The sequence below is a fragment of the Antedon bifida genome, chromosome 2 (assembly GCF_963402885.1).
Source record: "Antedon bifida chromosome 2, ecAntBifi1.1, whole genome shotgun sequence".
NCBI lineage: Eukaryota > Metazoa > Echinodermata > Crinoidea > Comatulida > Antedonidae > Antedon > Antedon bifida.
The window spans coordinates 14,380,678-14,403,299 of NC_136227.1; the positions used below are offsets into that span (position 1 = coordinate 14,380,678).

The 22,622-nt window shown below is 30.3% G+C and overlaps 1 long non-coding RNA gene across 1 annotated transcript in view; it reads left to right on the plus strand.

Moving 5' to 3' along the window:
* Positions 1–203: 203 nt before the first annotated feature.
* Positions 204–22,622, plus strand: part of LOC144835198 (uncharacterized) — a 329,884-nt gene continuing 307,465 nt past the window's right edge. Inside the window, exon 1 of the long non-coding RNA XR_013611063.1 lies at positions 204–408. This is a non-coding gene — a long non-coding RNA (uncharacterized LOC144835198). The remainder of the gene's footprint in view (positions 409–22,622) is intronic.

Here is a 22,622-nt window from a genome sequence, read left to right on the forward strand (position 1 = left end):
AGCCAGTGGAGCAGAGTTTTTGTGTTGCAGAGAAGGATTGTGTGGTGTTTGCTGATTGGAGGAGAGGTATAAGAGTTAAGTTAGTGTGTGAGTTGCTGATTGGTGGAGAGGGATAAGGTGGTGATATGTGGATAATTGAGGGAATTTTGAGGTAGATGGAAATTGAGAGGAGACAGAGAAGGAGGGCTATGTTATGTTAAGCCAGAAAGGGATAGGTGAATATTGATATGAGAAACTAAGACGTACAGGAGAAGAAGTAATTGAATTATGGTGATATAGAGCTGAAGCAGAAAGGAAATAAAGAGATATACATGAAGTTAATAAATTGTGAGTTGGAGATAATTATGGTGATATAGAGCTGAAGCAGAAAGGAAATAAAGTGATATACATGAAGTTAATAAATTGTGAGTTGGAAGTAATACTATAAGGCTGTACTTAAATGTAGAACTGTTAATTGTTGAGATTACTGAGGATTAATTGAAATTGTGAATGTAAATTGACGGAAGAAATAACTGTTGGAAACAGCAGAAGTTGTTGCATGTAAAGAATTGTTTGGAAATATTGAAGAGTAACTGGATTGATACTGATATTATTTTACGTGGAAAAGGAGAAAGAAATAATTGGTCGGGGAGCGGATTGCAGGGCAGAACGACATCAAGAAACATTTTAACTTTATATTTGATTTATTTATATGTCAGAAAATAGGAAGAATTATAATTGATAATACAAGCAGAACGGGAGCAGAGGCGTGGGAGTTGTTTATTTGCAGAATCGTTTTAACTTTTATCTTTCTAATTTGTTTTGTGTCAGCGTAGGAGAGAAGGCAAGAAGGAACGATATTGTGGACATTTATTATTGTTTAATTATTCATCTTGTGATTATTGTATTTGAAAGGGGGGTTTCGGGGATTTATTTAAAAATAAGAAGATTGTTGATATTTTGTTTGGAAGGATTGGGAAATTTGGGGAATTGCATCAAGTGTGTGGAGAATAGAATACTGTATCATTGTTTGAGAATTGGTTGGGTTTATTTTGGTGGGTTTTTTTTGGGGGTTTGAATTATAAACGAAAGAATTGGTTGTCGAAGATTATTATTAAATTTTACTTTTTACATTTATATGTGTACAGTTGTGGCTATTTACCGTTGTTCACCGTTGGTTACCAGCAATTACATGTCCGAAAGAGCCGTAATTGCGGCTGTGTGACAATAGGCATATTGTAATTGTATAGATCGAACATGCAGTAACTAGCTACTGTAGCAGCTCTAGTAAACTAAGAGTAACTAGGCCTGGGAAAAATACGCCAAGGAAAAGAGTCTGTGGTACACTCATTGTGAAAATAAGCTAGCTAGCTTTCCCCCATATATTAGATTTGGTTATATTGGTTGTATTATTATAATAACCTACTCTAGCTAGTAGAAAATCAACAACGGTGAAATAAAAATATGACGCATTATGGATATCATCGTTGCAGAGTTAGGGGGTGCCAACAAAACATTCAATAGCCAAAAATACAAAAAAAGAAGCTCTGACGCTAGCATTTTACTAATTTAGGCATCAGAACTAATTGCTGTAAATTTCCTAGAGTTGTCACTGATAAATACAATTTAACATATCCTACATGTAACTTAAAAAATCCAAATGATAAATTATACGCAAACGTAGTAAAACCAGGTAAATGTTAAATACTTATTTTACATCTCCCTGGTAAAAAGGTACCCCACGCCCCCATTTTTATGCCTCCATCATTGACAGGCCAAGCGGTATTTAATTATATTTTTATTTATTTAATTCGTAAATTAAAAAAAAAAAATCGTTAATATAAATAAGTGAACCTTTGTAACTTTTTGTTGCATATGCGCGGGCGCGAGATACTATTTGATAAGATAGGCTTTATTCATATCATATGTGTTGGAGTGGTAAACAACTATGAGGCCTAGTTGCGAGGATACCGCCTCGTAACTACGTATTAACGTATAGACGTTTTACTATAATATTGAATATGTGTTACTTAAAAAAGGATGTAATAAATTGTGTACAATATTAGTAGCTAATAGTTTTGTTGTGCCCCCTCTGTACACACGGCTGCTGGATATTTGTTTATCATTTTAATTAATGTAGTACGAGTCTAACTCCAAATGAGAGAATTCAAAGTTTTGATTTTTTTCAAGAATCTGATAAACATGACTCATCTTTTTACATAATATACAGCATCAGCATGTACAATCTAATTTAATTGTCACACAATTGAATTAACAAAGGACAAGGATTTAAAATAAACTGTTACAAATAAACAATTATGAATGAAATACTTGGGGGTATTGTTGGGTCCATGGGAAATCAACAATGTTTAGTAGACTTATTTAATTTGTTATTTACAGTTGAGGGTGGTTATTTTTTAAAGACATGTTTTATGATTTTTTAATCACCAAGCAGAAATACCGCTGAGATAAATGAAAGCAATTCAATTCGCTTAACCGGGAAAAAATTGAAATTCGATATAATTGTATTTACTATAACCACTAATTTTGTTTTTAATTTTTTTTAATTCAACTTCATATTCAAAATCCGATTGTATTCATCGTTAAATAATTATTATTATATAATATTAATGTACATATCAACACATCCCACTTCTGTTTTGGATCATGGTTTTCCTCTTCGGCATTATTTGCCAAATTATTGTTACTCCATCTCCATGCTATACTACAACACATGTCGCGGAATAATATCGCTTAACATAAACGATGTAATTTGACCACCCAAAGCTCGCACGTGGTGTGACGAATTGAGAAGATTGAACGACGTACCCGATGATATGCATGATTGGCCACCAGAGAGCCGAGTCGACCACGAGTTGCAACTGTAGGCAACCGAGCGACGCTCGGTCGTCGTCGGCGGCTGAACTTACTGACCTCTGTCATATTTTATAAAGGAAAACTGCAAACAACATCGTGAAAATGGCCCCTTGTCTTGTCCTTTCTAGGCCTACCTAATAGTAGTATACCTGTTTAGCGTATTTTATTGACTTGCGAAAAACGTTGTTTGAATTCTATCGGTAGCCTAGGCTATCTAATAAATAGAAATAAATATGGTCTAATTATGTCCTAGCTCCTATACTACTAATACTACTACTAGACTAGTGGCTGGTGCTAGCTAGGCCAGAGAGGCAGCCTACGTACGTATATGTTGTAATGACAATCTAAATGTTTTATTTAGCTCTATTTTACTCATTACTACTATTATAATTTATAAAATGGCCTAGTTTGTTCGTATATGATTCGTATACGTCCCGTATACGATATTCTTATCATCAATAAACAACGTATACGTTACGTATGCTAAACGTATACGACGCCAACTCTTTGTGGAGCAACAGAGTGGAAATAATGTAAACAGTGAAATCGTATACGATCCGTATACGTTTTCAGCGTATACGGATCGTATACGGCTTTTTTGCAAAGGGCAATTCTATTTGCGAATAAGGACCATGGGTTACTCCTTAGGCCAGCTACTTCAAACACATGATTCATACGTCAATGTTTATTAAGCAAAGGGAAACTGTCTGAATACTTCCACTATCGTAATAAAGTTAACTGTATAGGCTAAATCTCTTTGCAATTTCTACCCCAGAAATGTTGATCAGCTTTTCCAAAGTGACAAGTGTTTCATGGTGACGTCGTACCAAACACCTATCAACCTTGATGGTGCTCACTCATCGTTTACAAGTATCGGCAATAACTTCTGCAAAGGTGACAAGCAGGAATTGAATGTATGAGTGTATAAACCTGTGTCTGTGTTTGAAGATCTAAATCCTGTGTGTCACTATGGTCATGAAAGCCATGTTACAGATTCATTCATTATTTCACCTACTGTAAAGTAGAACCAAAATAAAACCGAAAGCAATTCGGATGCACCAAAGGTGTATTAACAATTGATGCTCTTAAGTTTCATTATTGAACAAATGGTTTGAAGACACTGCTAATAATATGGAGAGCCGTGTCATGCTGCTTGATTATAAAAAGATTTTCAACCTAATTGATCACAACGTCTTAGTCGAAAAACTTCGCACATTTATAGATGTAGATGAAATATTTAGTCAAAATTGACCATCATCTATTGTCCTTGGCATCACTTAATGGAGGGGTTTATAGTCTATTTTAAATTAATGATTTACCAGTGTATATTCCACTTGTTATGTACATGCATGATGCTTTATTGACCAAATGTTTACCGATTCTATTTGCGAATGCGAACAATAAAATGATCTTTAACAAAAAGAAAATAGTCAAGATATACTGATCAGTTGTAAGCATAAAAAAAATGATTAGGTGTAATGTGTAATGTAATTAAGGTGTAATTTACGAGTGACCTGTCATGGCAGTTCCATGTGAATAATTGTAGTCAGCAAAATGTGAAAATATTTCTAAAAATACACAAATCGGACTATCGCAAAGGTTCAAAATTTGATGTTAACAAAGATGGCAGCCATTTTTTTTAAATACTAGTAACCGCTTGTCGTAGACAGCTGTATCTGGTGTCAAATTACTCAAAATATATATGTTTGTTAAGTATCAGCTGCTGCTTTTACGGATTTTTTCGAGATCTTTTTGAACTTTCGTAAGTCCTTGATTGTGTGTCGATAATGTTGAAATTTTCTTTGCTGCATTGATCTAGGCAATTCCTATTGTTGATAATATGTTTGTATTTATGTGAATTTTTATCCCTACCCATATGTTCTTGAATCCTTGTCTTTAGATAGATGATCAAAAGGAATGAATAAATTAGATAATATTGGTGCTATAGTGGCAAACCCATACTTACTTCGTAGATTTGTTGATAATCTGCATTATCATTGTAAACAAAATGAGTGGTTGAATTAATTTGTTTAAATGCTTTGTTATAGTTATATGTTCCGATTGAAGAGATGATTGGTCTTGTTTTTGGTGATCCATCACTGTCCATCACTATCAAAGTCCTTGTGAGTTTTGGTAAACCATAATAATCTTTTTAGGTACTTGCTTCATCTAACTCGCCTGTTTTGTACTAGTTTCGTAAGAATTGTTGTAAAGATCCCTCTCTTTTGATTCTAGAGTCTAATACATGGAGTTTTGTAAATTTTGTCGGGTCGTCAATATAATTCTGTACATTGCTCGATAATCATAATGTAAACTTTGGCGCCTTTATTCGTTCTAATTATAATAATATCTTTGTTTTTCTTTAAACCAATTGAGGTCTTAATCGTGTCCATGTCCTTTCTTGATGGTTTGTAGGTATTATTAAACATGTGTGTGCAATCTTCTGCCTTGTTGTTATCAATAATTTCTTGTAGCATTTTATAACCGATCAATTTAAAGCAAGCAAATTACTGTTTTGTTTTAAGATAGTAGGCCTATTGTAAATTGTATTGTATATTGTATGGACAAAAAAATGCATTTTGAAAAACAATTGTTTTTTTCCTGCCAAATGCAGGCCATATTGGATTCTATCATGACGATGTCATTGTATTGACTTGATTCATCAACTACTATGAGATGTAAACAGTAATCCTCTGCTAATTTTAATCATCATAACACAACTCCAAGTAACAAACCGTGAATTGGTTTTCCATATCTCCTATATATAGGAGTGAGTGAGTGGACATTTTTGTATATTGTAAACAATGTACTACTACAGTAATGGATTTAATATTTCATATGAAAGAAACAAAAAACATGCAGTGCAACCTACTACTACAAGAAATACTTTGCCTTATCAACGACCAAATAACCTACAATTCAAATACTAAATAGAAATGTTATAGTTGATATCATGTAAAAAGTCAAGAAAAATATGCAATATATGCATATGCAACCTACTACATAAGACCGAAAAATTTGTACAATTCAAATACTAAAATGGTGCTATCCTGTACATAAATGCACAAGTCAGATTTAATAATTCAACAAATTTATAAAAAAAGAGACAGCAGGTACCAATCCTCTGGTCATGTTGATATCTTTACCCCAACCCCATCATTCATAGACACCAGTATCATGAATGCTGATAATACTATTGATTGACAGTAAGTAAATTTATGTGAACCAAAAGATTATTTCTTAATAGGTGTTACTGCCGAAATTTGAGCATGTGCATTTTGAATGTATTTGTCTTTGTGGTCTTTCTCCATTTCAACTAATGAAACATAGCAACCAGAAAAACAACAAGAATCTTTTTACAATAATATATCACAGTTGAATAAAAGTATATCTGAAACTAGTAAGTGTACTTGCCCAAGGGCAAGTTTCAATTATAGTTTAAAACACAGTATAATTGCAATCAAGTAAAGTTTGATACCTCATTAATACCCCATGCTCTCCCTAATTGTGGCCATTTTTATTCACAATATGTATGGATGCATGCAATAACAAAAAACAGAAAAATTCATACAAAAAGTGGGGAATTTCCACAAAATTGACCACACAATTGGATCGAAGATGTTGAATAATGTTGAAACTACAAATAACATTCCTAGTACAATTGGGTCATTTTGATACCCTGTATGTATAGATGCATGCAATGGGAAAAATGTATAATTATAAACAAACTCTCTATTAGACCTATAATAAAGATGTTATGGTTATATGGTATTAAAGTCCCTTTGAACATGATGCATATTTGAGGAATGTGACTTTGTCACCTTCACTAAAATCAGGTCATATACTATTAATTTCCAGCACTAAGCGAGTATGACCATACTGATGTAGCCATACCCCTACCAGACATCACACAATATAGAATTTGGTATATTTGAATGATTGTTCATACGAAGTACATTTTAGAATACTAAAAAAAAATACGAAAATCGCAAGTAGTTCACAGGTGGGACTCGAACCCACAACCTCACTTTTTATCATAATTTACCATAAAACGTACATTTAAGACAAGGAATGACCTGGTTTAATGTTTTTAAAGTAATATATATGTATTATTTTTACAAAACGTCACAAATTGTAGGGAAGGTGTCTTTAAACTACTGTGGAGTAGCTTTGCGTCAGGGAGTTGAGTAATTGGTCAGATGTTTTGCCGTACTCCTTACTCAACAGTAGTTTAAAACAATTACAAACCTATATTTGAATGATTTCCAGCCCTATAAGTGAGTATGATCATACTGCTGTAGTATAGGAACCCCTACCACTGTACCTACTACACCACATAAAATATAAACAGTAATTATGATCATACTGCTGTATAGCTATAGGCCTACCCCTGTACTCGTTACACCACACAAAATATAAACAGTGAGTATGATCATACTGCTGTTACGCATACTCTAATAATCTTAAGATAATGAAGCCTAGTGTAGCTACAAATGAATATCAATATATTATCTACAATTGTAACTCAAAGTATTGATATGGATTGGCATGGTAAAGGTCCTGGTCAAATTCATTTACACAATTATTATTTAAAGAAGATTTTAAGGCAGTGTAATCAATAACTATTTAAAAGAGTACCCATGGGACTACAGAGGTGATTACTGAGTAATTATTGCATGTAATAAGTCAAGTTTGTCCCAACATTTGGTCTGTCCATTTGTCTGTAGTCTGTCCAATTTTTTAATTAAATCAAGCAAATTGACCAATCACAATGTGATGGATTATCCGAACTGTTGCTTGTTATTGGTTAACTCACTTGCGTAGCGCCTACATTGCGTTGGCAACCAAATTAAACCAAGTTTTATTTTTGTTTGATTATTAAAGCGGGGTTCCAGGTTTAAAATGAATAGTAAAAAATAAAATATAATTGTTTGTCTCTTGAACGGTAAAAGTTTCACTTATTATAAGCGAGCGGTGAAGCAGAATGAAGGCTGTGAAGTGAAGCCAAAATTGCAAGTGCAGCTACGGCGATATGACACTGTGTTACAGAATAGAAAAATTTGTGAAATGGTTGATCTTCCGACGACTCGTTATCATTAACCATATCAATTACTTTTGTAAAATTATGCTTATCTGATGTAATTTTAGTCGGTCTTCCCATTTATAAAGTCAATTTTCTATGAAAATTCATCACAATTGTGTAAAATCATTTGGAGATTCAGTTTACGTTTGCCGATTTTCGCTCTGACTTAGGGAAAAACCCTTCAAAATCAATGAAGCGTAACGTCTGTACATTCCTGCTGAGCGAGACGATACACATGAACTCTGCCCATGCCTGGCATCGTCACGTGATAAGCAGATACAGTATACAATACCAAACTGGTCGGGTCGAGTATACCCTGTCTATAATCACAACATGAACGATGTACAGTATTTGATTGAAGGTCGACTCGACCTACTGGAATGATATAGATAATATAGCTCGAATGAGTTGGAATATTCGTACACATAACATGCTAATTTTAACAAGTGTAGCCTAGTAAAAGGCATGGTAGTATCAATTCGCATAGGGTCTACTACACTAGCTAGATCATTTTTTAACTGGGCCGGATCGGCTAGGTCTCCTTCCTACTAGGTGTACTTGCTTGATGCAGTATTCGCTTTTTAGGAGAGTAAACTATTTTAGGCCTACTAGACGATCGGGACACCATACGTGCGGACGTCGGTCGGACCTGTTTTGCCTCAATATTTGCAGCCGATTTTGTAGAACGTTTTAGGTTTATATTGTTTAGGAGTTTGGTTAATAGGATGGGTTTGGAATCCACTGAGTTTTGTTATTTATGCTAATTTTAACAAGTGTAGCCTAGTAAAAGGCATGGTAGTATCAATTCGCATAGGGTCTACTACACTAGCTAGCTCATTTTTTAACTGGGCCGGATCGGCTAGGTCTCCTTCCTACTAGGTGTACTTGCTTGATGCAGTACACACTTTCAAAACACGACTAAAAACCCATTTTTACACAGAGGCATTTCCTGCTTAACTTTGTCAAGCGCCTTTGAACATTATTATGGATACTGGCGCTATATAAATCTTATTGATTGATTGATTGATTGTATGTTTTATACCTATAAAAGGTAGCATAAATAATGTATAAAATCAAATTTTATTTGTATTTCAGTTATTTCTGTTTTTTTTTTTAGGCTTCATCATCCAAATGTGTTTATTCTGAATTAATTTGAATGTTAATGTAAAAGGCTGAATGTAATGACAAAGAGAGTAGTATTGTTTTACAGTAGAATGAAACTATAAAAATGAAATTGTGAGTCATAAATGAATATCATAGAAAGAAAGACATTTTAAAAATCCCAAATTTTGGTAAAGAGTGAATAGATGCCTGACATGACTCAGAAGCCTGATTCTAAGAGGTCTCTGTTGACTATTTATTTACAATAGAAATGACAATACTGACAATGATTAGTACTACTATTTAGTATTAGCTGTTACACGTGGTGTGCTGTTAAAATTTGAAATCACTGAATTTACAATAAAACCTACTAGTGACTTTATGACAAAATTGTAGACGAAGGGGACAGTAGATGAAAGGATATGGTAATCTACACAAAATATTAATCTGCGCATGCTTATGCACAGTATACTGAGCATACTCTGTTCCAATGGACGGAGTAAAGTTCATTGCGTCATTTTGAAACTTTGCAACAATAAAAAATGGGTGTACAGTACGCAAAGGGAATACACATTGTAGTTTTTCATTTTTAGTTAAACTTAATTAAAACATCATATTTTGTCATTATTGTATATTATTGTATGTGTAGGCTGTGAATTCAATTCAATTTAATTTCAATTCAATACCATTTATTCAATAATGGTAAGACAAGAAAAACAAGCATCCTCATAGCCTCTTTTAAGGTTTTTATTAGGTGTTTTAGTTCATCCTTTTGAACTTTGCTAACTAAACTTTAAATTTAAGTTAGTTATTTTAGTTAAAATAGTGTCAATGACCATGCAACTTAAGGCACGATCAGTGTTTTAAAAATGAAATTTTCATGTTTATTTTTAATCTTTAATATTTTGTGGATAAATAAAAGTTTGAATTTAAAAGAATGAACAGTCTGTTAACAAATATTAAGTTTACAAAATCATAATAATAAAGTTGATCTTTTTATATTGTGATTTTCAAATAGTATACTGTTGACATTATTGCTTATACTTGAATGAATGCTATAAAGTAAGCATTGATAATCTGTCATTATTCTAAAATATGAAAAACTGTAGCAACACCAACATTACAGTGGGTAGATGTATATTTAAACGAATTCTTATAATGATGAAGAAGAATAAATATAACAATGATATAAGATGGAATAATTTTAATTATACTACAGACTGTGAAAAGCACTGGTGCTCACTGCTGTTACCTATTTAATAAAACATTCCATAATGATAACAATAATGCTTACATTTTGTCATCATTCCTGATGATGATCAAATAAAGTTTGAAACGTTGAATCATCATTATTTGGAGTCAGTTTTATACTATGTTGTATTTATTATTATTTAAATAGATGATTAACAAGGCCGTATACATGGCTTTAGTCACGTGTGCAAATATGAGTTAGTGTTTACCGACCTACCGACGACATAGTGAGCTTAGAGTCTCAGTGATTAAGTTCACTTAGGTTGACCCTGGTCTCCCCAATTTCATTTTTTTTTGTATATACTGAAATAGACCGAATAATGAAATGAAATCATCATCTAGTTTAATGCTGGTAATAGTTTTTCTTTTATTTAAATGCTATTTCAATTAAAGGTGTTTTGTAAAAAAGGTCTAAAAAAATTAAATAAAAAAAAATTTTGTACAGATTTTTTGGTTTTTATTGAACAGTAAGCTGGTACTGAAAGTGCTAACAATATAAACAGAATTTTAAAAAATAAAATAAATGATGAGTGAGGGCACTGTGTAATATAAAATGTATAGACCCTTGTATTGTATTATGGAAAAAATAATTACAAACTAAAAATGGGTCTACTATGGGTCTATATTACATCCTTTAATATCATTGCTCTTCACTATTTAATGATGATGAGGTGGTGGACGAAGTTGGTAGTGTGTTGAAAATAAAAGAGAGTATGGTAAAATGCATTACTAAAAATGATGAATAAAACATCATACTAAAATATTCAGTACAACTAGCCTCTTTGATCATTATAATACACAGGGATCATGAAGGCATTGTCTAAAAAACAAATTTGTGAAAATTGCACTTTTAAAATACAAAAACACTATTTAATTTTTTTTCTACGGAAGTGATTACAGTAATTTTATTAAAACCCTACAAAATAACATATTCAAAATCTGATTTAATTAATCTTCATTTTTCATGATTTTGGGGACAATAGACTTTTTAATTAAATACTGTTTAAAAAATATAATGTTATTTAATAAAATGGTCAAGGCACTATTGTTTTCAATGTTTTATAAAGTGTTTCAAATGGAAATTATATTTATCAACTTTGCACTGATTACTAGTTGCATTATGGGAGTATTTTTCCATAAGTGTTAATAATAATAATAATAGATAGATTTAAATAGCGCAAATAAATGATGTCTCTATGCGCTCGACAATAAAGAGAAAGAGTGGAAACCAAAAGGAAGAGAACAAAAAGACAAAGCTAAGCACCCAAACCGGAGTATGGGAATACACCATCACCGCTAACTAGGGATCAGTGTGTAACTGTAAGGGATTTCCTGTGTAAGTACCCCAGTTAGCATCAGTTAAGTCTTTTCAGGAATCCGGTGCTAGTCAGAAAACAACAATAGGCAAGAAAGGTGAACAAGAGCAAAAATCCAAAAAAATGACTGGGGTAATAATGCAAAGAGAATAGAAGCATTGTGCAATAATTTCTTTAGTATTTTTGTATTTAATACTTTTAAAATTATATAATTAGAATAGACAATTATTACAGTAGGCCTACTGTATAATTAGGTATGAAACTAAAAAATTACCGGCCTAATAATAGATGTTCATAACCACCAAGCTAATTGAATTCAGCTATCAAAACTAATTTCCATTATGTAATTGAATAATAATAATACTCTATACTATGTTAATAATAAATATTCAGTTTAATATCTTTTAATTTGTTTTAACTTTAAAAGCTAGCATACCAAGATACAGAAGCCAGTACAAGACAGAAAAACCAACAAAGTGATTTATCACTGTGAATGCATCATCCATGTGATTTTTTTTGTAAATTATCAACTTTCAAATAATCAATAATCAGTATTTTGTTTCACATGCTTAGAATTATTTACAGGGGCAGTAGCAGGACTATCTTTAAGGGGATTGTCCAAATGTCCAGGGCCTTAGCCAGTATCTGAAAAGGGAACGAGATTTAAACAAATTTTGTTAAATGACACTCTAGATGGCGGGAAATGCTCTCGCACATAAAATTCATAATAAATGGCACCTCTAGTTCGCCGGAAGACACTCCAAAGCATGCTAGTAAACAGAAATATGATCATAGCCTATTTTTTCCACCAGTACAACACATGCAACTAACATTGAAACAATAGGATAACATTTTTTGCATTTTCAATGTGAACGTCAGGGGAAGTTCCAATGAAGGTGCTTTAGGTAAGGTAATAAATTCTAATAATTATAATCAATTAAAGCAAATCAATTAATGCAAATCAATTAATATTATCAATCAATCAACAACAACATTTATTTAGAAAACAGTTCATGAAATAGAAACAGCATATATTAAAAACAATAATAATAATTGAAACAAGTTTAAAAAAAAAATATGAAGCTGCTGCTATAAATATTGAGCAAAACGTTTAAATTGTATTATTTTGAAATAAATGCTAAATATGTCATAAAACCACAAAATTCATTTTTATTATAAACTGTACAACTGTCAAATTGAAAAAAAAAGATGGGAATATAAGGAAGCAAAAAGTTTGGAAAGTCCGTAATTACTACGAAAATTTAATCTAATCTTAGTCTATTTAAAAGTGTAGTATATGATCTATAGTGTTGAACATTGCTGACATGTCTAATGACTGTATTTTGAATGCTTCAAATTTAAATGATTATCTATTTGTGTAATACTCCAGGAATATTAAGTATTTTAAATTGTATTGAACAGTTTTTATTGCGGTACAGAAAAAGTTTAATTTTTCTTTTTCTGATGATTATGATTTCTTATTAAATGCCTCTTACGTATCGCTATTACATACTGTCTTATGTGAATAATAACCTTTAGAGTAGAGAACTCAAATTCTTATTTACAGTAAAATTGAAGTACTAGTAGCAGTAGAACAGTATGGACATCTCCGAGTGAAGACATACTTGAATAGCTCTGCATAATATTTATTTGATTCACAAATCCTTTAACAAACAAATCACCATCTTTGTCATACGCATAATGTATTTCAATAAAAATGTTATGAACATTCTAGAACACAATTATTGTTTTTTTATTACAAAATATGATCAGAGTTATTATTGAAAAAAGAACTATATGTGATTCGCTTTTTATAAATCAATAAAACAAACTATAATTGGCTTTATTTACAATTCAAAAATAACACAGAACATTTTGCTGTTATTATAAATTAATTGTTTTCAAGATTTAATTCATGAAGATTTTGTAATATTGTGGGAGAATTCAACATTGTTTTAATCAAATTTAATAAGCATAAATCTAATTAATAATTATAATATCATCTTATCAACTATTGTACTTTTTTCCCTACGATTTCCAAACTGATGAGATTTACAAAAACCAATGCAGAACTTATTGATTATTTTTACACAGACCAATAGGCCTACCAATTTTGATATTTTATCAAGTATTACAATTCAGACATTTCTGATAATTTACCTATTTAAAAAATAATTGATTATGATTAACTTTCAATAAGGTTGACGTTCTTGACCATTGATACTGAATTACAGATACAGGTGCATTTTGCTTTGATCTTCCTCAAACTGATTCGTCTAAACTGTACAGTTAATCCTAATGTTGGATACATTTTTTTATATACTTTTTGAAGTTAAAAAAAAAACCAAAAACACTAAAACAACTATTGATGACACCCTCTATCCACCCCACCTAAATAAATTTAGTAAACATTAGCATAAACTTTTAAAAATTCATAAAAGTTCAAATATTTCAAGATATAAAAAGTATAGCCACATTTGTAAAACTCTGTAATTCTATATTCTTAAAAATGGCAAAGACCTAATCTCCTAATTACCACCTCCCATAATAGCCGCTCATTTATATCTGAAACAGAAGTGCTTAATATAATTAATAATTCTATTCTAATAAAGGTTCAGAGCATGATTCTTAAAAAGGTTGTTCCATTATTATAAGCCATCTCACATACGCCATTAATTAATCATTCATGATGGGTTCTGTACCTAATCATATTAAATGAAAATCCTGTATTTAAAAACGGATACTTTTATACCAATCTTAATTTTACCCATTTTTTTCAAAAAAATAATTAAAAATATATGCATACAATACAACTTGTCATGCTTTTCTTGAACTCACTAATTCTGTTAATACTGCATTTGAAAGTACTTTTCTAGATTTATCAAAAACTTTTGTTTCGTTATGGTATTTTGGGGCCTTTCTTAGATTGGTTTAAAAGATAATTTACAGATCGAAATCATTATTTCAACTTAATAATCAGTAAATCTTTCAGACAAACTTTTTAATATGCAAATGATACAACTTTATATTTTAATAACAATATTGATGTCTTGTTGAACTTTTTAAATTTAAAGTTAAGTAAGTTAGTAAATGGTTCACTACAAACTAATTATTAATTAATACGACTAAAACTAATTGTATTAGTGAACTTACACACAACAATTGTTATATTTTTTTAATGGAAAATTAATTGAAAAAAGTGAAGTATCATTCCTTGGTCTTTTAATTAGATTATTGGCTGCCAACAATTTTTATCAAATAAAATATCTAAATATATTAGTATTCTAAAGAAATTAAAATAAAATGTTTTACTTATACATTACTGTAACATTGTTTGGGGCGGTGAAGGTTTAAAAACATTGTTTTTAAACCAAAAAATGATGCTTAACCACAAAATTAAGTATTTAACAAAAATATATTTAAATTTGTTAATTGACAAGCCAAGTGAGTGTTGTACACTACTGATTCAATCACTTTTATGTTGGTTAAATGAGGTCTGCTATGTTTGGAGGATTGCAGAGTTTGGCAATTATTTTAAACAAAAAATAATGTTTTACCCCAAATATAAGTGGAATAGTCTTGATTTAACCATTGTTTCTAATCAGAAAAACTTTTATATAATAATTGAAAATCATTATCTCTCCAACTACTTTTCTGATAAAATAATACGCTATTGTCTATATTTCTGTTGCTTTTATTTATTTATTTTAAGTTCTGGTTCCTGTATAGTTATTACCTTTATTCATGTAATTTATTTTATGTTTTCATGCTACTTTAAACAAATTAATGTAACCTAAATATATTTTCTGTTTTGTATTCATTAGACCATTACGAAAAAAATTGTATTGAACTTTAACTTGATAATATTGTTATTATATTTTCAACTCATCACAAGTCCTCAAAATGAGTGTTTATGTTTTTCATATGTACATTTGGATAAAAAGAAAAAGCCAGTATACAATCTAAAGTAATAGGGCAATTATTAAATACATTACTAAGTCAATGTACATTTTATTTTGATTTCAAATCTCAGGGAATAATTAATTATAGGACAATTCTCTTGAACATTTATAGATGAAGGAGAAACTTCAATCACTGAATGTCAGTAATTCCTAAATAATTGACAGAAGGTGAAAAGGTGTAAAACTAATCAAAGATTTAAAATCTACAAGAAATAATTCAGAAACAGAAGGACTTGATTGTTCCATAGTTTTGTACCACAATACTGTAAATGAAATTCTGTATTTACCTAAAATAATACAAGGTTTGGGTAAAAGGAAAATCAACATTAAGTGCATATTTTATTAATTTTTTACAAAAATACTAGATAGTGTAAATTTTAGTTTATTTAAAATATTAAATAATTCAGTGTTTGAACTATCAAGAACTATTGGTGGTTGGACATTATTGTTGGACACAGATACCTGGGTCTTTATACATGCTGATAGAGAGTAGAAGGCATGGGATCACATTAGCACTATTTAGTCAATGAAATCAACTAGTAGCCACATGCTAGAAAGATGTCCTATTCACGCTGCCGTGCTGTTTAAGGATATTTTATGCTGTGGGTACAATGAGTATATTTGAACTGCATAGCATTCGCTGGGTTGGTGTTACCTCAGCCGCTAACGCAGGGGTTTAAGGTAGGTTGTTAAAAAGCATGACCGATTAAAGGTAAGCCACATGTTAAAGGTTTCCTAGTCGTTAGGCTTATAGTAATATTGTTATATATGCATTCAGCCATATGTATACTGTGAATAAAGTGTTTGTAGACAAGCAATTTTACGTCTCTTGTCTGTTATTTAACATTCTTGATACGGTGCTCTACTACAAGGGAAGGGAAGTAGGACCTTTCTCTGGTAAGATAAATGTAGTTTTACTAAACTATAGCACAAAAATAAAAATTTAAAATTGCATAAGAACACCAGAAACGTAAACGTTATATTAAATATATTGATAATCTGATAATATTTTTTACCACACCGTTTATTTTTCCTTTATTGTAGCACAATAAAATAAAAAAAAAAATGAAACATAGGGGAAATTATGGATCAATAATTATTAGAATGTATGATCAATAGAAATTTATTGTCTATTATAAGACTATTATATTGGTCCCATGACAGAATTCAGCTTGTTAAAGCCATAAAAAAGTTAATAAATGAATCACTTAATGAGGTATTGTAGTAGTAAAATAAACATTTTCTATGCATATTATTAGTTAAAAAATGAAAAAAATATTGCTAAATGTGTATGAAATTGGTCTGCATCAAATCAATAAAGGAAAACACCAGAAACGTAACGTTATATTACATATATTATAGTCATCTGATAATATTTTTTACAACACCGTTTATTTTTCCAATTTTTTTTTAATGTGCCTCAAATTTTATGTACAAAAGAATAGAGATTTTACTGTGTAATTTGAACTTTACTGTAGCACAATAAAATCCAAATTATTCTGTGATATTATGAAAAACAAGTATGGATAGATTATTAGGATGTATGATCAATAGAAATTGTTTGCCTATTAAGACATATTTTGCCTTTGACTATTATATTATATGACAGACAGAATTTAGCTTGTTAAACCCAAAACAAAGCTAATAAATGAATTGTTTAATAGTAGTAAAATGAACAAAATATTTCTGGATGTGTAAATGTGTATGAAATTGGTCTGAATCAAATCAATAAAGTAAGAATAATTCCATCTATTTTTCAAAAATTCCAAAATTGTCAGGGAATATAGTTTTATTGAATTTAATCTTAATAGATAAATCTTAATTTACTCCGTGAACATGAATGTAAATTGAAAAGATAGGACCATATCCAAATGAAACAAGGACGAACCAAGGTTAATATTAGTTTAAAAAAGGTTGTACTGAAATAGAATCTACAACAATGAAGAGTTTATAAACAATTGTAATACATTTATATAATGCAAAGTCATTTACATCCATTGATTAAAATACAAAGTTATGCTACAATAACTTGGCATATATATTTTTGTTAAATAGCTTGTACTGAAATTTGAAATTTGTCTATATAAGTTCTTTTAAACCATTTAACATTAATGTTAGAAATGTTAAACTTAAAATTATAAAAATTGAACCTTACATATAGCTACTGTATGTTTATCCTCAAAAAAGTTTTGTTTGATAAAGTTGGATGATGGAGATAAATATGAATGAATAAAACATGATAAAAGTGCAACTGCAGACTCTGGTGATCACCATTGTCAGTGCTCTAAAATATTTCATAATGTTAAATTTTGGATACACTCTGAACTTGTTACAGTTGTGTAGAACATTTAAGTCTAGTTCAGCTTTCTTGTGTTTCTTGTTGCTTTTCACCTCTGTAGGTTTTTTAGTGTTAAACAATTTCCCTTTATTTTTTGTTTACTATAATTTACTATGTGTGTATGTATATTTAAATAAATGTTAAGAAATAAACATTTTTTTAATAGACTAAAGATATTGCAATGGATCAATCATCACCTAGTTATGCTAATGATGATTTGTTTATTTTTACATTTTGTATGACATTGTAATGGTGGTTTGATACTGTAATTATTATGTAAGGTGATTTGTTAAAAACTAGGTACGGTAAATAACTTACAAAATTATATTTGTACCACTATTTCAGTTTTATTTATGTTTGTTAATCCTGAGTATAAAGAAAGAATAAATATGGCAGATATACTTTCTGTATCTTTATATTGTATATGGAAAAAATAATTACAACCTAATAACAAAGAACTATAATTGTGGCGTGTATTAAAAGATCACTTTAGTGCTCAACCAAATTCTGCATCATCATTCTTGGGATTGGTGGTGGTGACTATAACCAAGAGGTGGTTGGAGTTGGTGGTGATGTTGTTGAAAGGAATAAAGGAGAGTATCGCAAATGAGTAATGATGATAATTATAAAATAAATGAATACAGTCCATATGTCTATCAACTAGCATCTTTGATCATTTGTACCTCTATGTGATATATAGGTAGAATTATAGTGTTTCAAAGTTATTAAGAAATTTTGTGTAATAGAAGTGTACATAATTCCGACTTAATTAATATATATATACACTTTGGAATAAGGATTATATTTCAATAGTATGTTGCTGTAGTTTTCATTGTTTTATAAAGAGTTCAATGGAAATGTTTAAACATGACAAAATGTATAGTGTCATAGCAATTTTTATGACTAAATATCAGAGAAAAAAATATATTGAAAAACTTCAAATAATGCCAATTCTAGCATCAATACAGTTAAATAAAAACATTAAATAGCATTATAACATGCAGATATTATTACTCAAAAGATCATTATATTTAAAATACAAAGTATCAAAAAATATGACTATGAAAGAATGTATAACTTACTCTGTCTTGGATATTGATGTCTGACCCTGCATCAACCAGCAGGTTACAGCAGGCTGAGTGACCTGCTAAAGCTGCCAAATGCAAAGCTGAGCTTCCAAACTAAAATATAAAATCATACAAGTTACATCTTTTACATATTTATTGGTTAATTAATATTTTATATAATTATACATCCATTAAGTGTCAATTTTCAAATTCAATTTGTAACTTGTATTTGCTGTGTGATCATATACGCAATGCACACAAATACTATCAAATTAGCTTTTTTAAATTTTATTTCTACTTTTGTATACATTTTTATTATTATTCCAGTTTTTACAAAAAAAATGTTGTTGCCTGGTATTTAAATTATTTAACCTTTTTTTAATTTAATATTGTTTAAATATTAAATTACTGGATTGGTTTGGTGTACAAACTTTTACTTTCAGGGGCATGTTTAAAACTTCAATATATTTAAATTATCCTTTGTGCGATCATAGAGCAAAGATATAGTTCATTGCTCTATGGTGTGATGGTGGCATTAGCTAGTACAAGTTATTGTGAGTGTAGCATATCCTATTTTATCGATTGCTTTGGTACTTTCATTTCAATTGGAAGCCTTGCACATGGTTATTATTTTGTATGTAATGCAAATCTATTATTTTATATTATCAGAGGTAATGGCCTGCACTATTCTAAAGAAAGATTTGTTAGTGTACCAACAAAACATTGTCCGTTTTAAGAGGTTTGACATACACACATTAGTCTAAATATTGATTGTAACAATATTAATGTTGAGTTTAATCTGATAAAAAAACAAGGCCATATACATGGCTGCAGTCGTGTGCTCAAATTTGAGTTAGTGTTTACCGACCGACCAACATAGTGAGCTGTAGAGTCACGTTGCACACGACTAAAATAGATAAACCAGTTAATTGTAGACATCTTTTTGAACCACATAACAGATATATGTATAAACATGTTTTCATTTTTTTAATTTGTTAGATCAAATGGACAGTTTTTAAAAATACCATGACCATTTTCATACCTCCCTGGATAGCTCAAGCCTGTCTTTAAAATGGGTGAAGGTTTGGCTGATGCCAGAATACTACCAAGAACCAAACAAATCATATCAATGTAAAAAATATTAAAATTTATACATTTTAATAGATTTTATAACATCTTTATTATTTGTGTTTTATATTTATTGAATTGACTTATTAAAATGATTAAAATTTACACCAAAAAAATTGTTATATTCTTTTTATTTCAAGGATATAACAAAAACAATCACTGGAAATAAGACATTATACAGTAATTATAAAAGAAATAATAAACATTATTTATTCATATGTATACATACTGACATTTCAAACAAATTTAATGCAACTAACAATTATCTAATAAAAAATTATATAAATCCTATATAACTAATGGTTTTAAAACAAAAATAAATAATCTGATATTAATATATTATTTTGATGAACATTGAAGACAAAAAGTTCAATACATTGTGTATAGGATGTGAATAATATTCACTGAGGCTAAAACTTTCATAGTAGACCATGGTCGCCAGGAGTATACCAATAAAAAAATAAAGTGCTGTATGTTCCATAATCATTGCTTATCATATCGAAATGTTTTATACTTCAGTAAATAAAATAAATAAAAAAGTTAATTTTCAAAAGTAAACAATAATTTTCGCACCAGTCCTTTAGGCAGTTACATTCAAGAGAATGGAAGCATTAGGAAACATTTACCATGCAGAAGCTTATAATAGATTACTATGGCTGAAAAAATGGGTATTTAGAAAGACAAACTGGGCATGAGCACACCCCAAAGCATGTCTGGTAAGAAAGTCTAAATGGGAATTTGTAAACTCAAACTGGGCATGTGCACAGAAAGTCTTTGAGATATGTACAGTATGCAGACATTAGTTTGTAAGACCTATGTTCAATGACTTTGTTTTGGCTGTCAACATAGAGGCCATGTAATAATTACCGTCAGATATATCATTGAATAATGGTCAAAACGATCCTTCCTCTATGGTAAATATTTTTGCCGAATGGGGTGTATATAGATTACAATTGTTTGATTAGTGTGTATGTTTGTCGGCTGCTGCTGTACAACGAAGGCTCATGGAAAATTAGAAATGTTTTGTTTACTTTTTTGTTTGGGTTATAAGTGGGTCACTTCAACCTTAGAGGTTAATGCCTCTAACTCAGAATATGCATAGTACTATAGTCTATAGTAATTCAAACTATATTTATGTTACACAAAATGTTTACTACTGATTTTTAAACAAAAATAATTGATAATAAATCTTTATTTCTTAATTTATTAAATAGAATATCAATTTAAAAAATATCATTTAATGAAGAAAGAACAATAATTAAAACTGTTATCTCAGGAAGTCTTTTTTATGGTAAAAAATTGATGTTTATTTTATTTTATTTGTATTCATTGTTGTCTGAATTATTGGAATTGATAAAGTTATTATTATTTTGAGTGAGTTTTGGCATGACATGACTGTAAACACTGAGCTAGGATCAGGGGGAGGCTTACGCGCGCGCCTGTAGACGCATTCATGAATGATGCTTACCCATCTTGGTAAACTCAGTGAGCTGTAAGCCGAAGGCTAGAGGGCGTACTCCAGACTGAAAAGTGATTCCAACAGGAGTTGGAACCAACAAGATGGCGGCCGTAAATGTGTTCAAAAACATTATTTAATATAAAAAATAATAATCTAATATAATACATTAAGACCACATAAATTACAACACATATTCTTGCCAAAGCACAGTGAAGTTTTTATAAAATTAAATATATTGTTAATAGCAATGGAATGAATAATTTCTTGGTAATCTAGCATTTTTTGTATAACGAGGATCATATAGAATGCGTTCGCGTTATACACTTAACACGCTGCGTTGCCTATCGTTCTCACACAGATAGGCTCAACACAGGCGTGCAGTGCGTACAGTGTAGGGCATCTGATTGGTCGATTGCAGCTGCCCTCTTGTTGGTTCCCTCTCCATGGAGAATCACTTTTGAACTGCGATAACATTAAAAGTTTGCCATCCAGCCTTCGGCTATTACAAATCACTGGGTAAACCCCAGTCAAGTCTGAAGTCATAATGCAAATTTTACAGTATATGATTATGAATAAATGATAGCAATTCTTCTGCAATTTCAATATTTTTTATAAAGCAATTTCTATAAAACTTCAGGGCTAGAATCTGTAAATTCATTTCTATAGAAATTCAATAAAACTAAAACCTTTTATATATAGATTCTATAGAACATTTTTTGTAAGGGTAGTATAATAAAAGGGGGTAAACCTTACCAATAATAAACTCATCAGCTTATAATTAATATTATCATCAATGTTAGGCATTACATAAATCATGGCATATAAAATTACAATGAATGCACGAAAGTTCGGAGTGTTACAAGTTATTATTAAATTATTAAAATTAACAATAATTGGTTTTTTTTTCAGTAAAAAAACATACTCATCTATATATAAATTATGGTTAATTTTGACATAAGCGAGCACAATGCAAAAACTTTGGTACAAATCTCCGCCTTGGATACCCACCTTATCTATCTCAGATGTACCGCGAAACGTAGATTTGATAACATTAGTTTTCA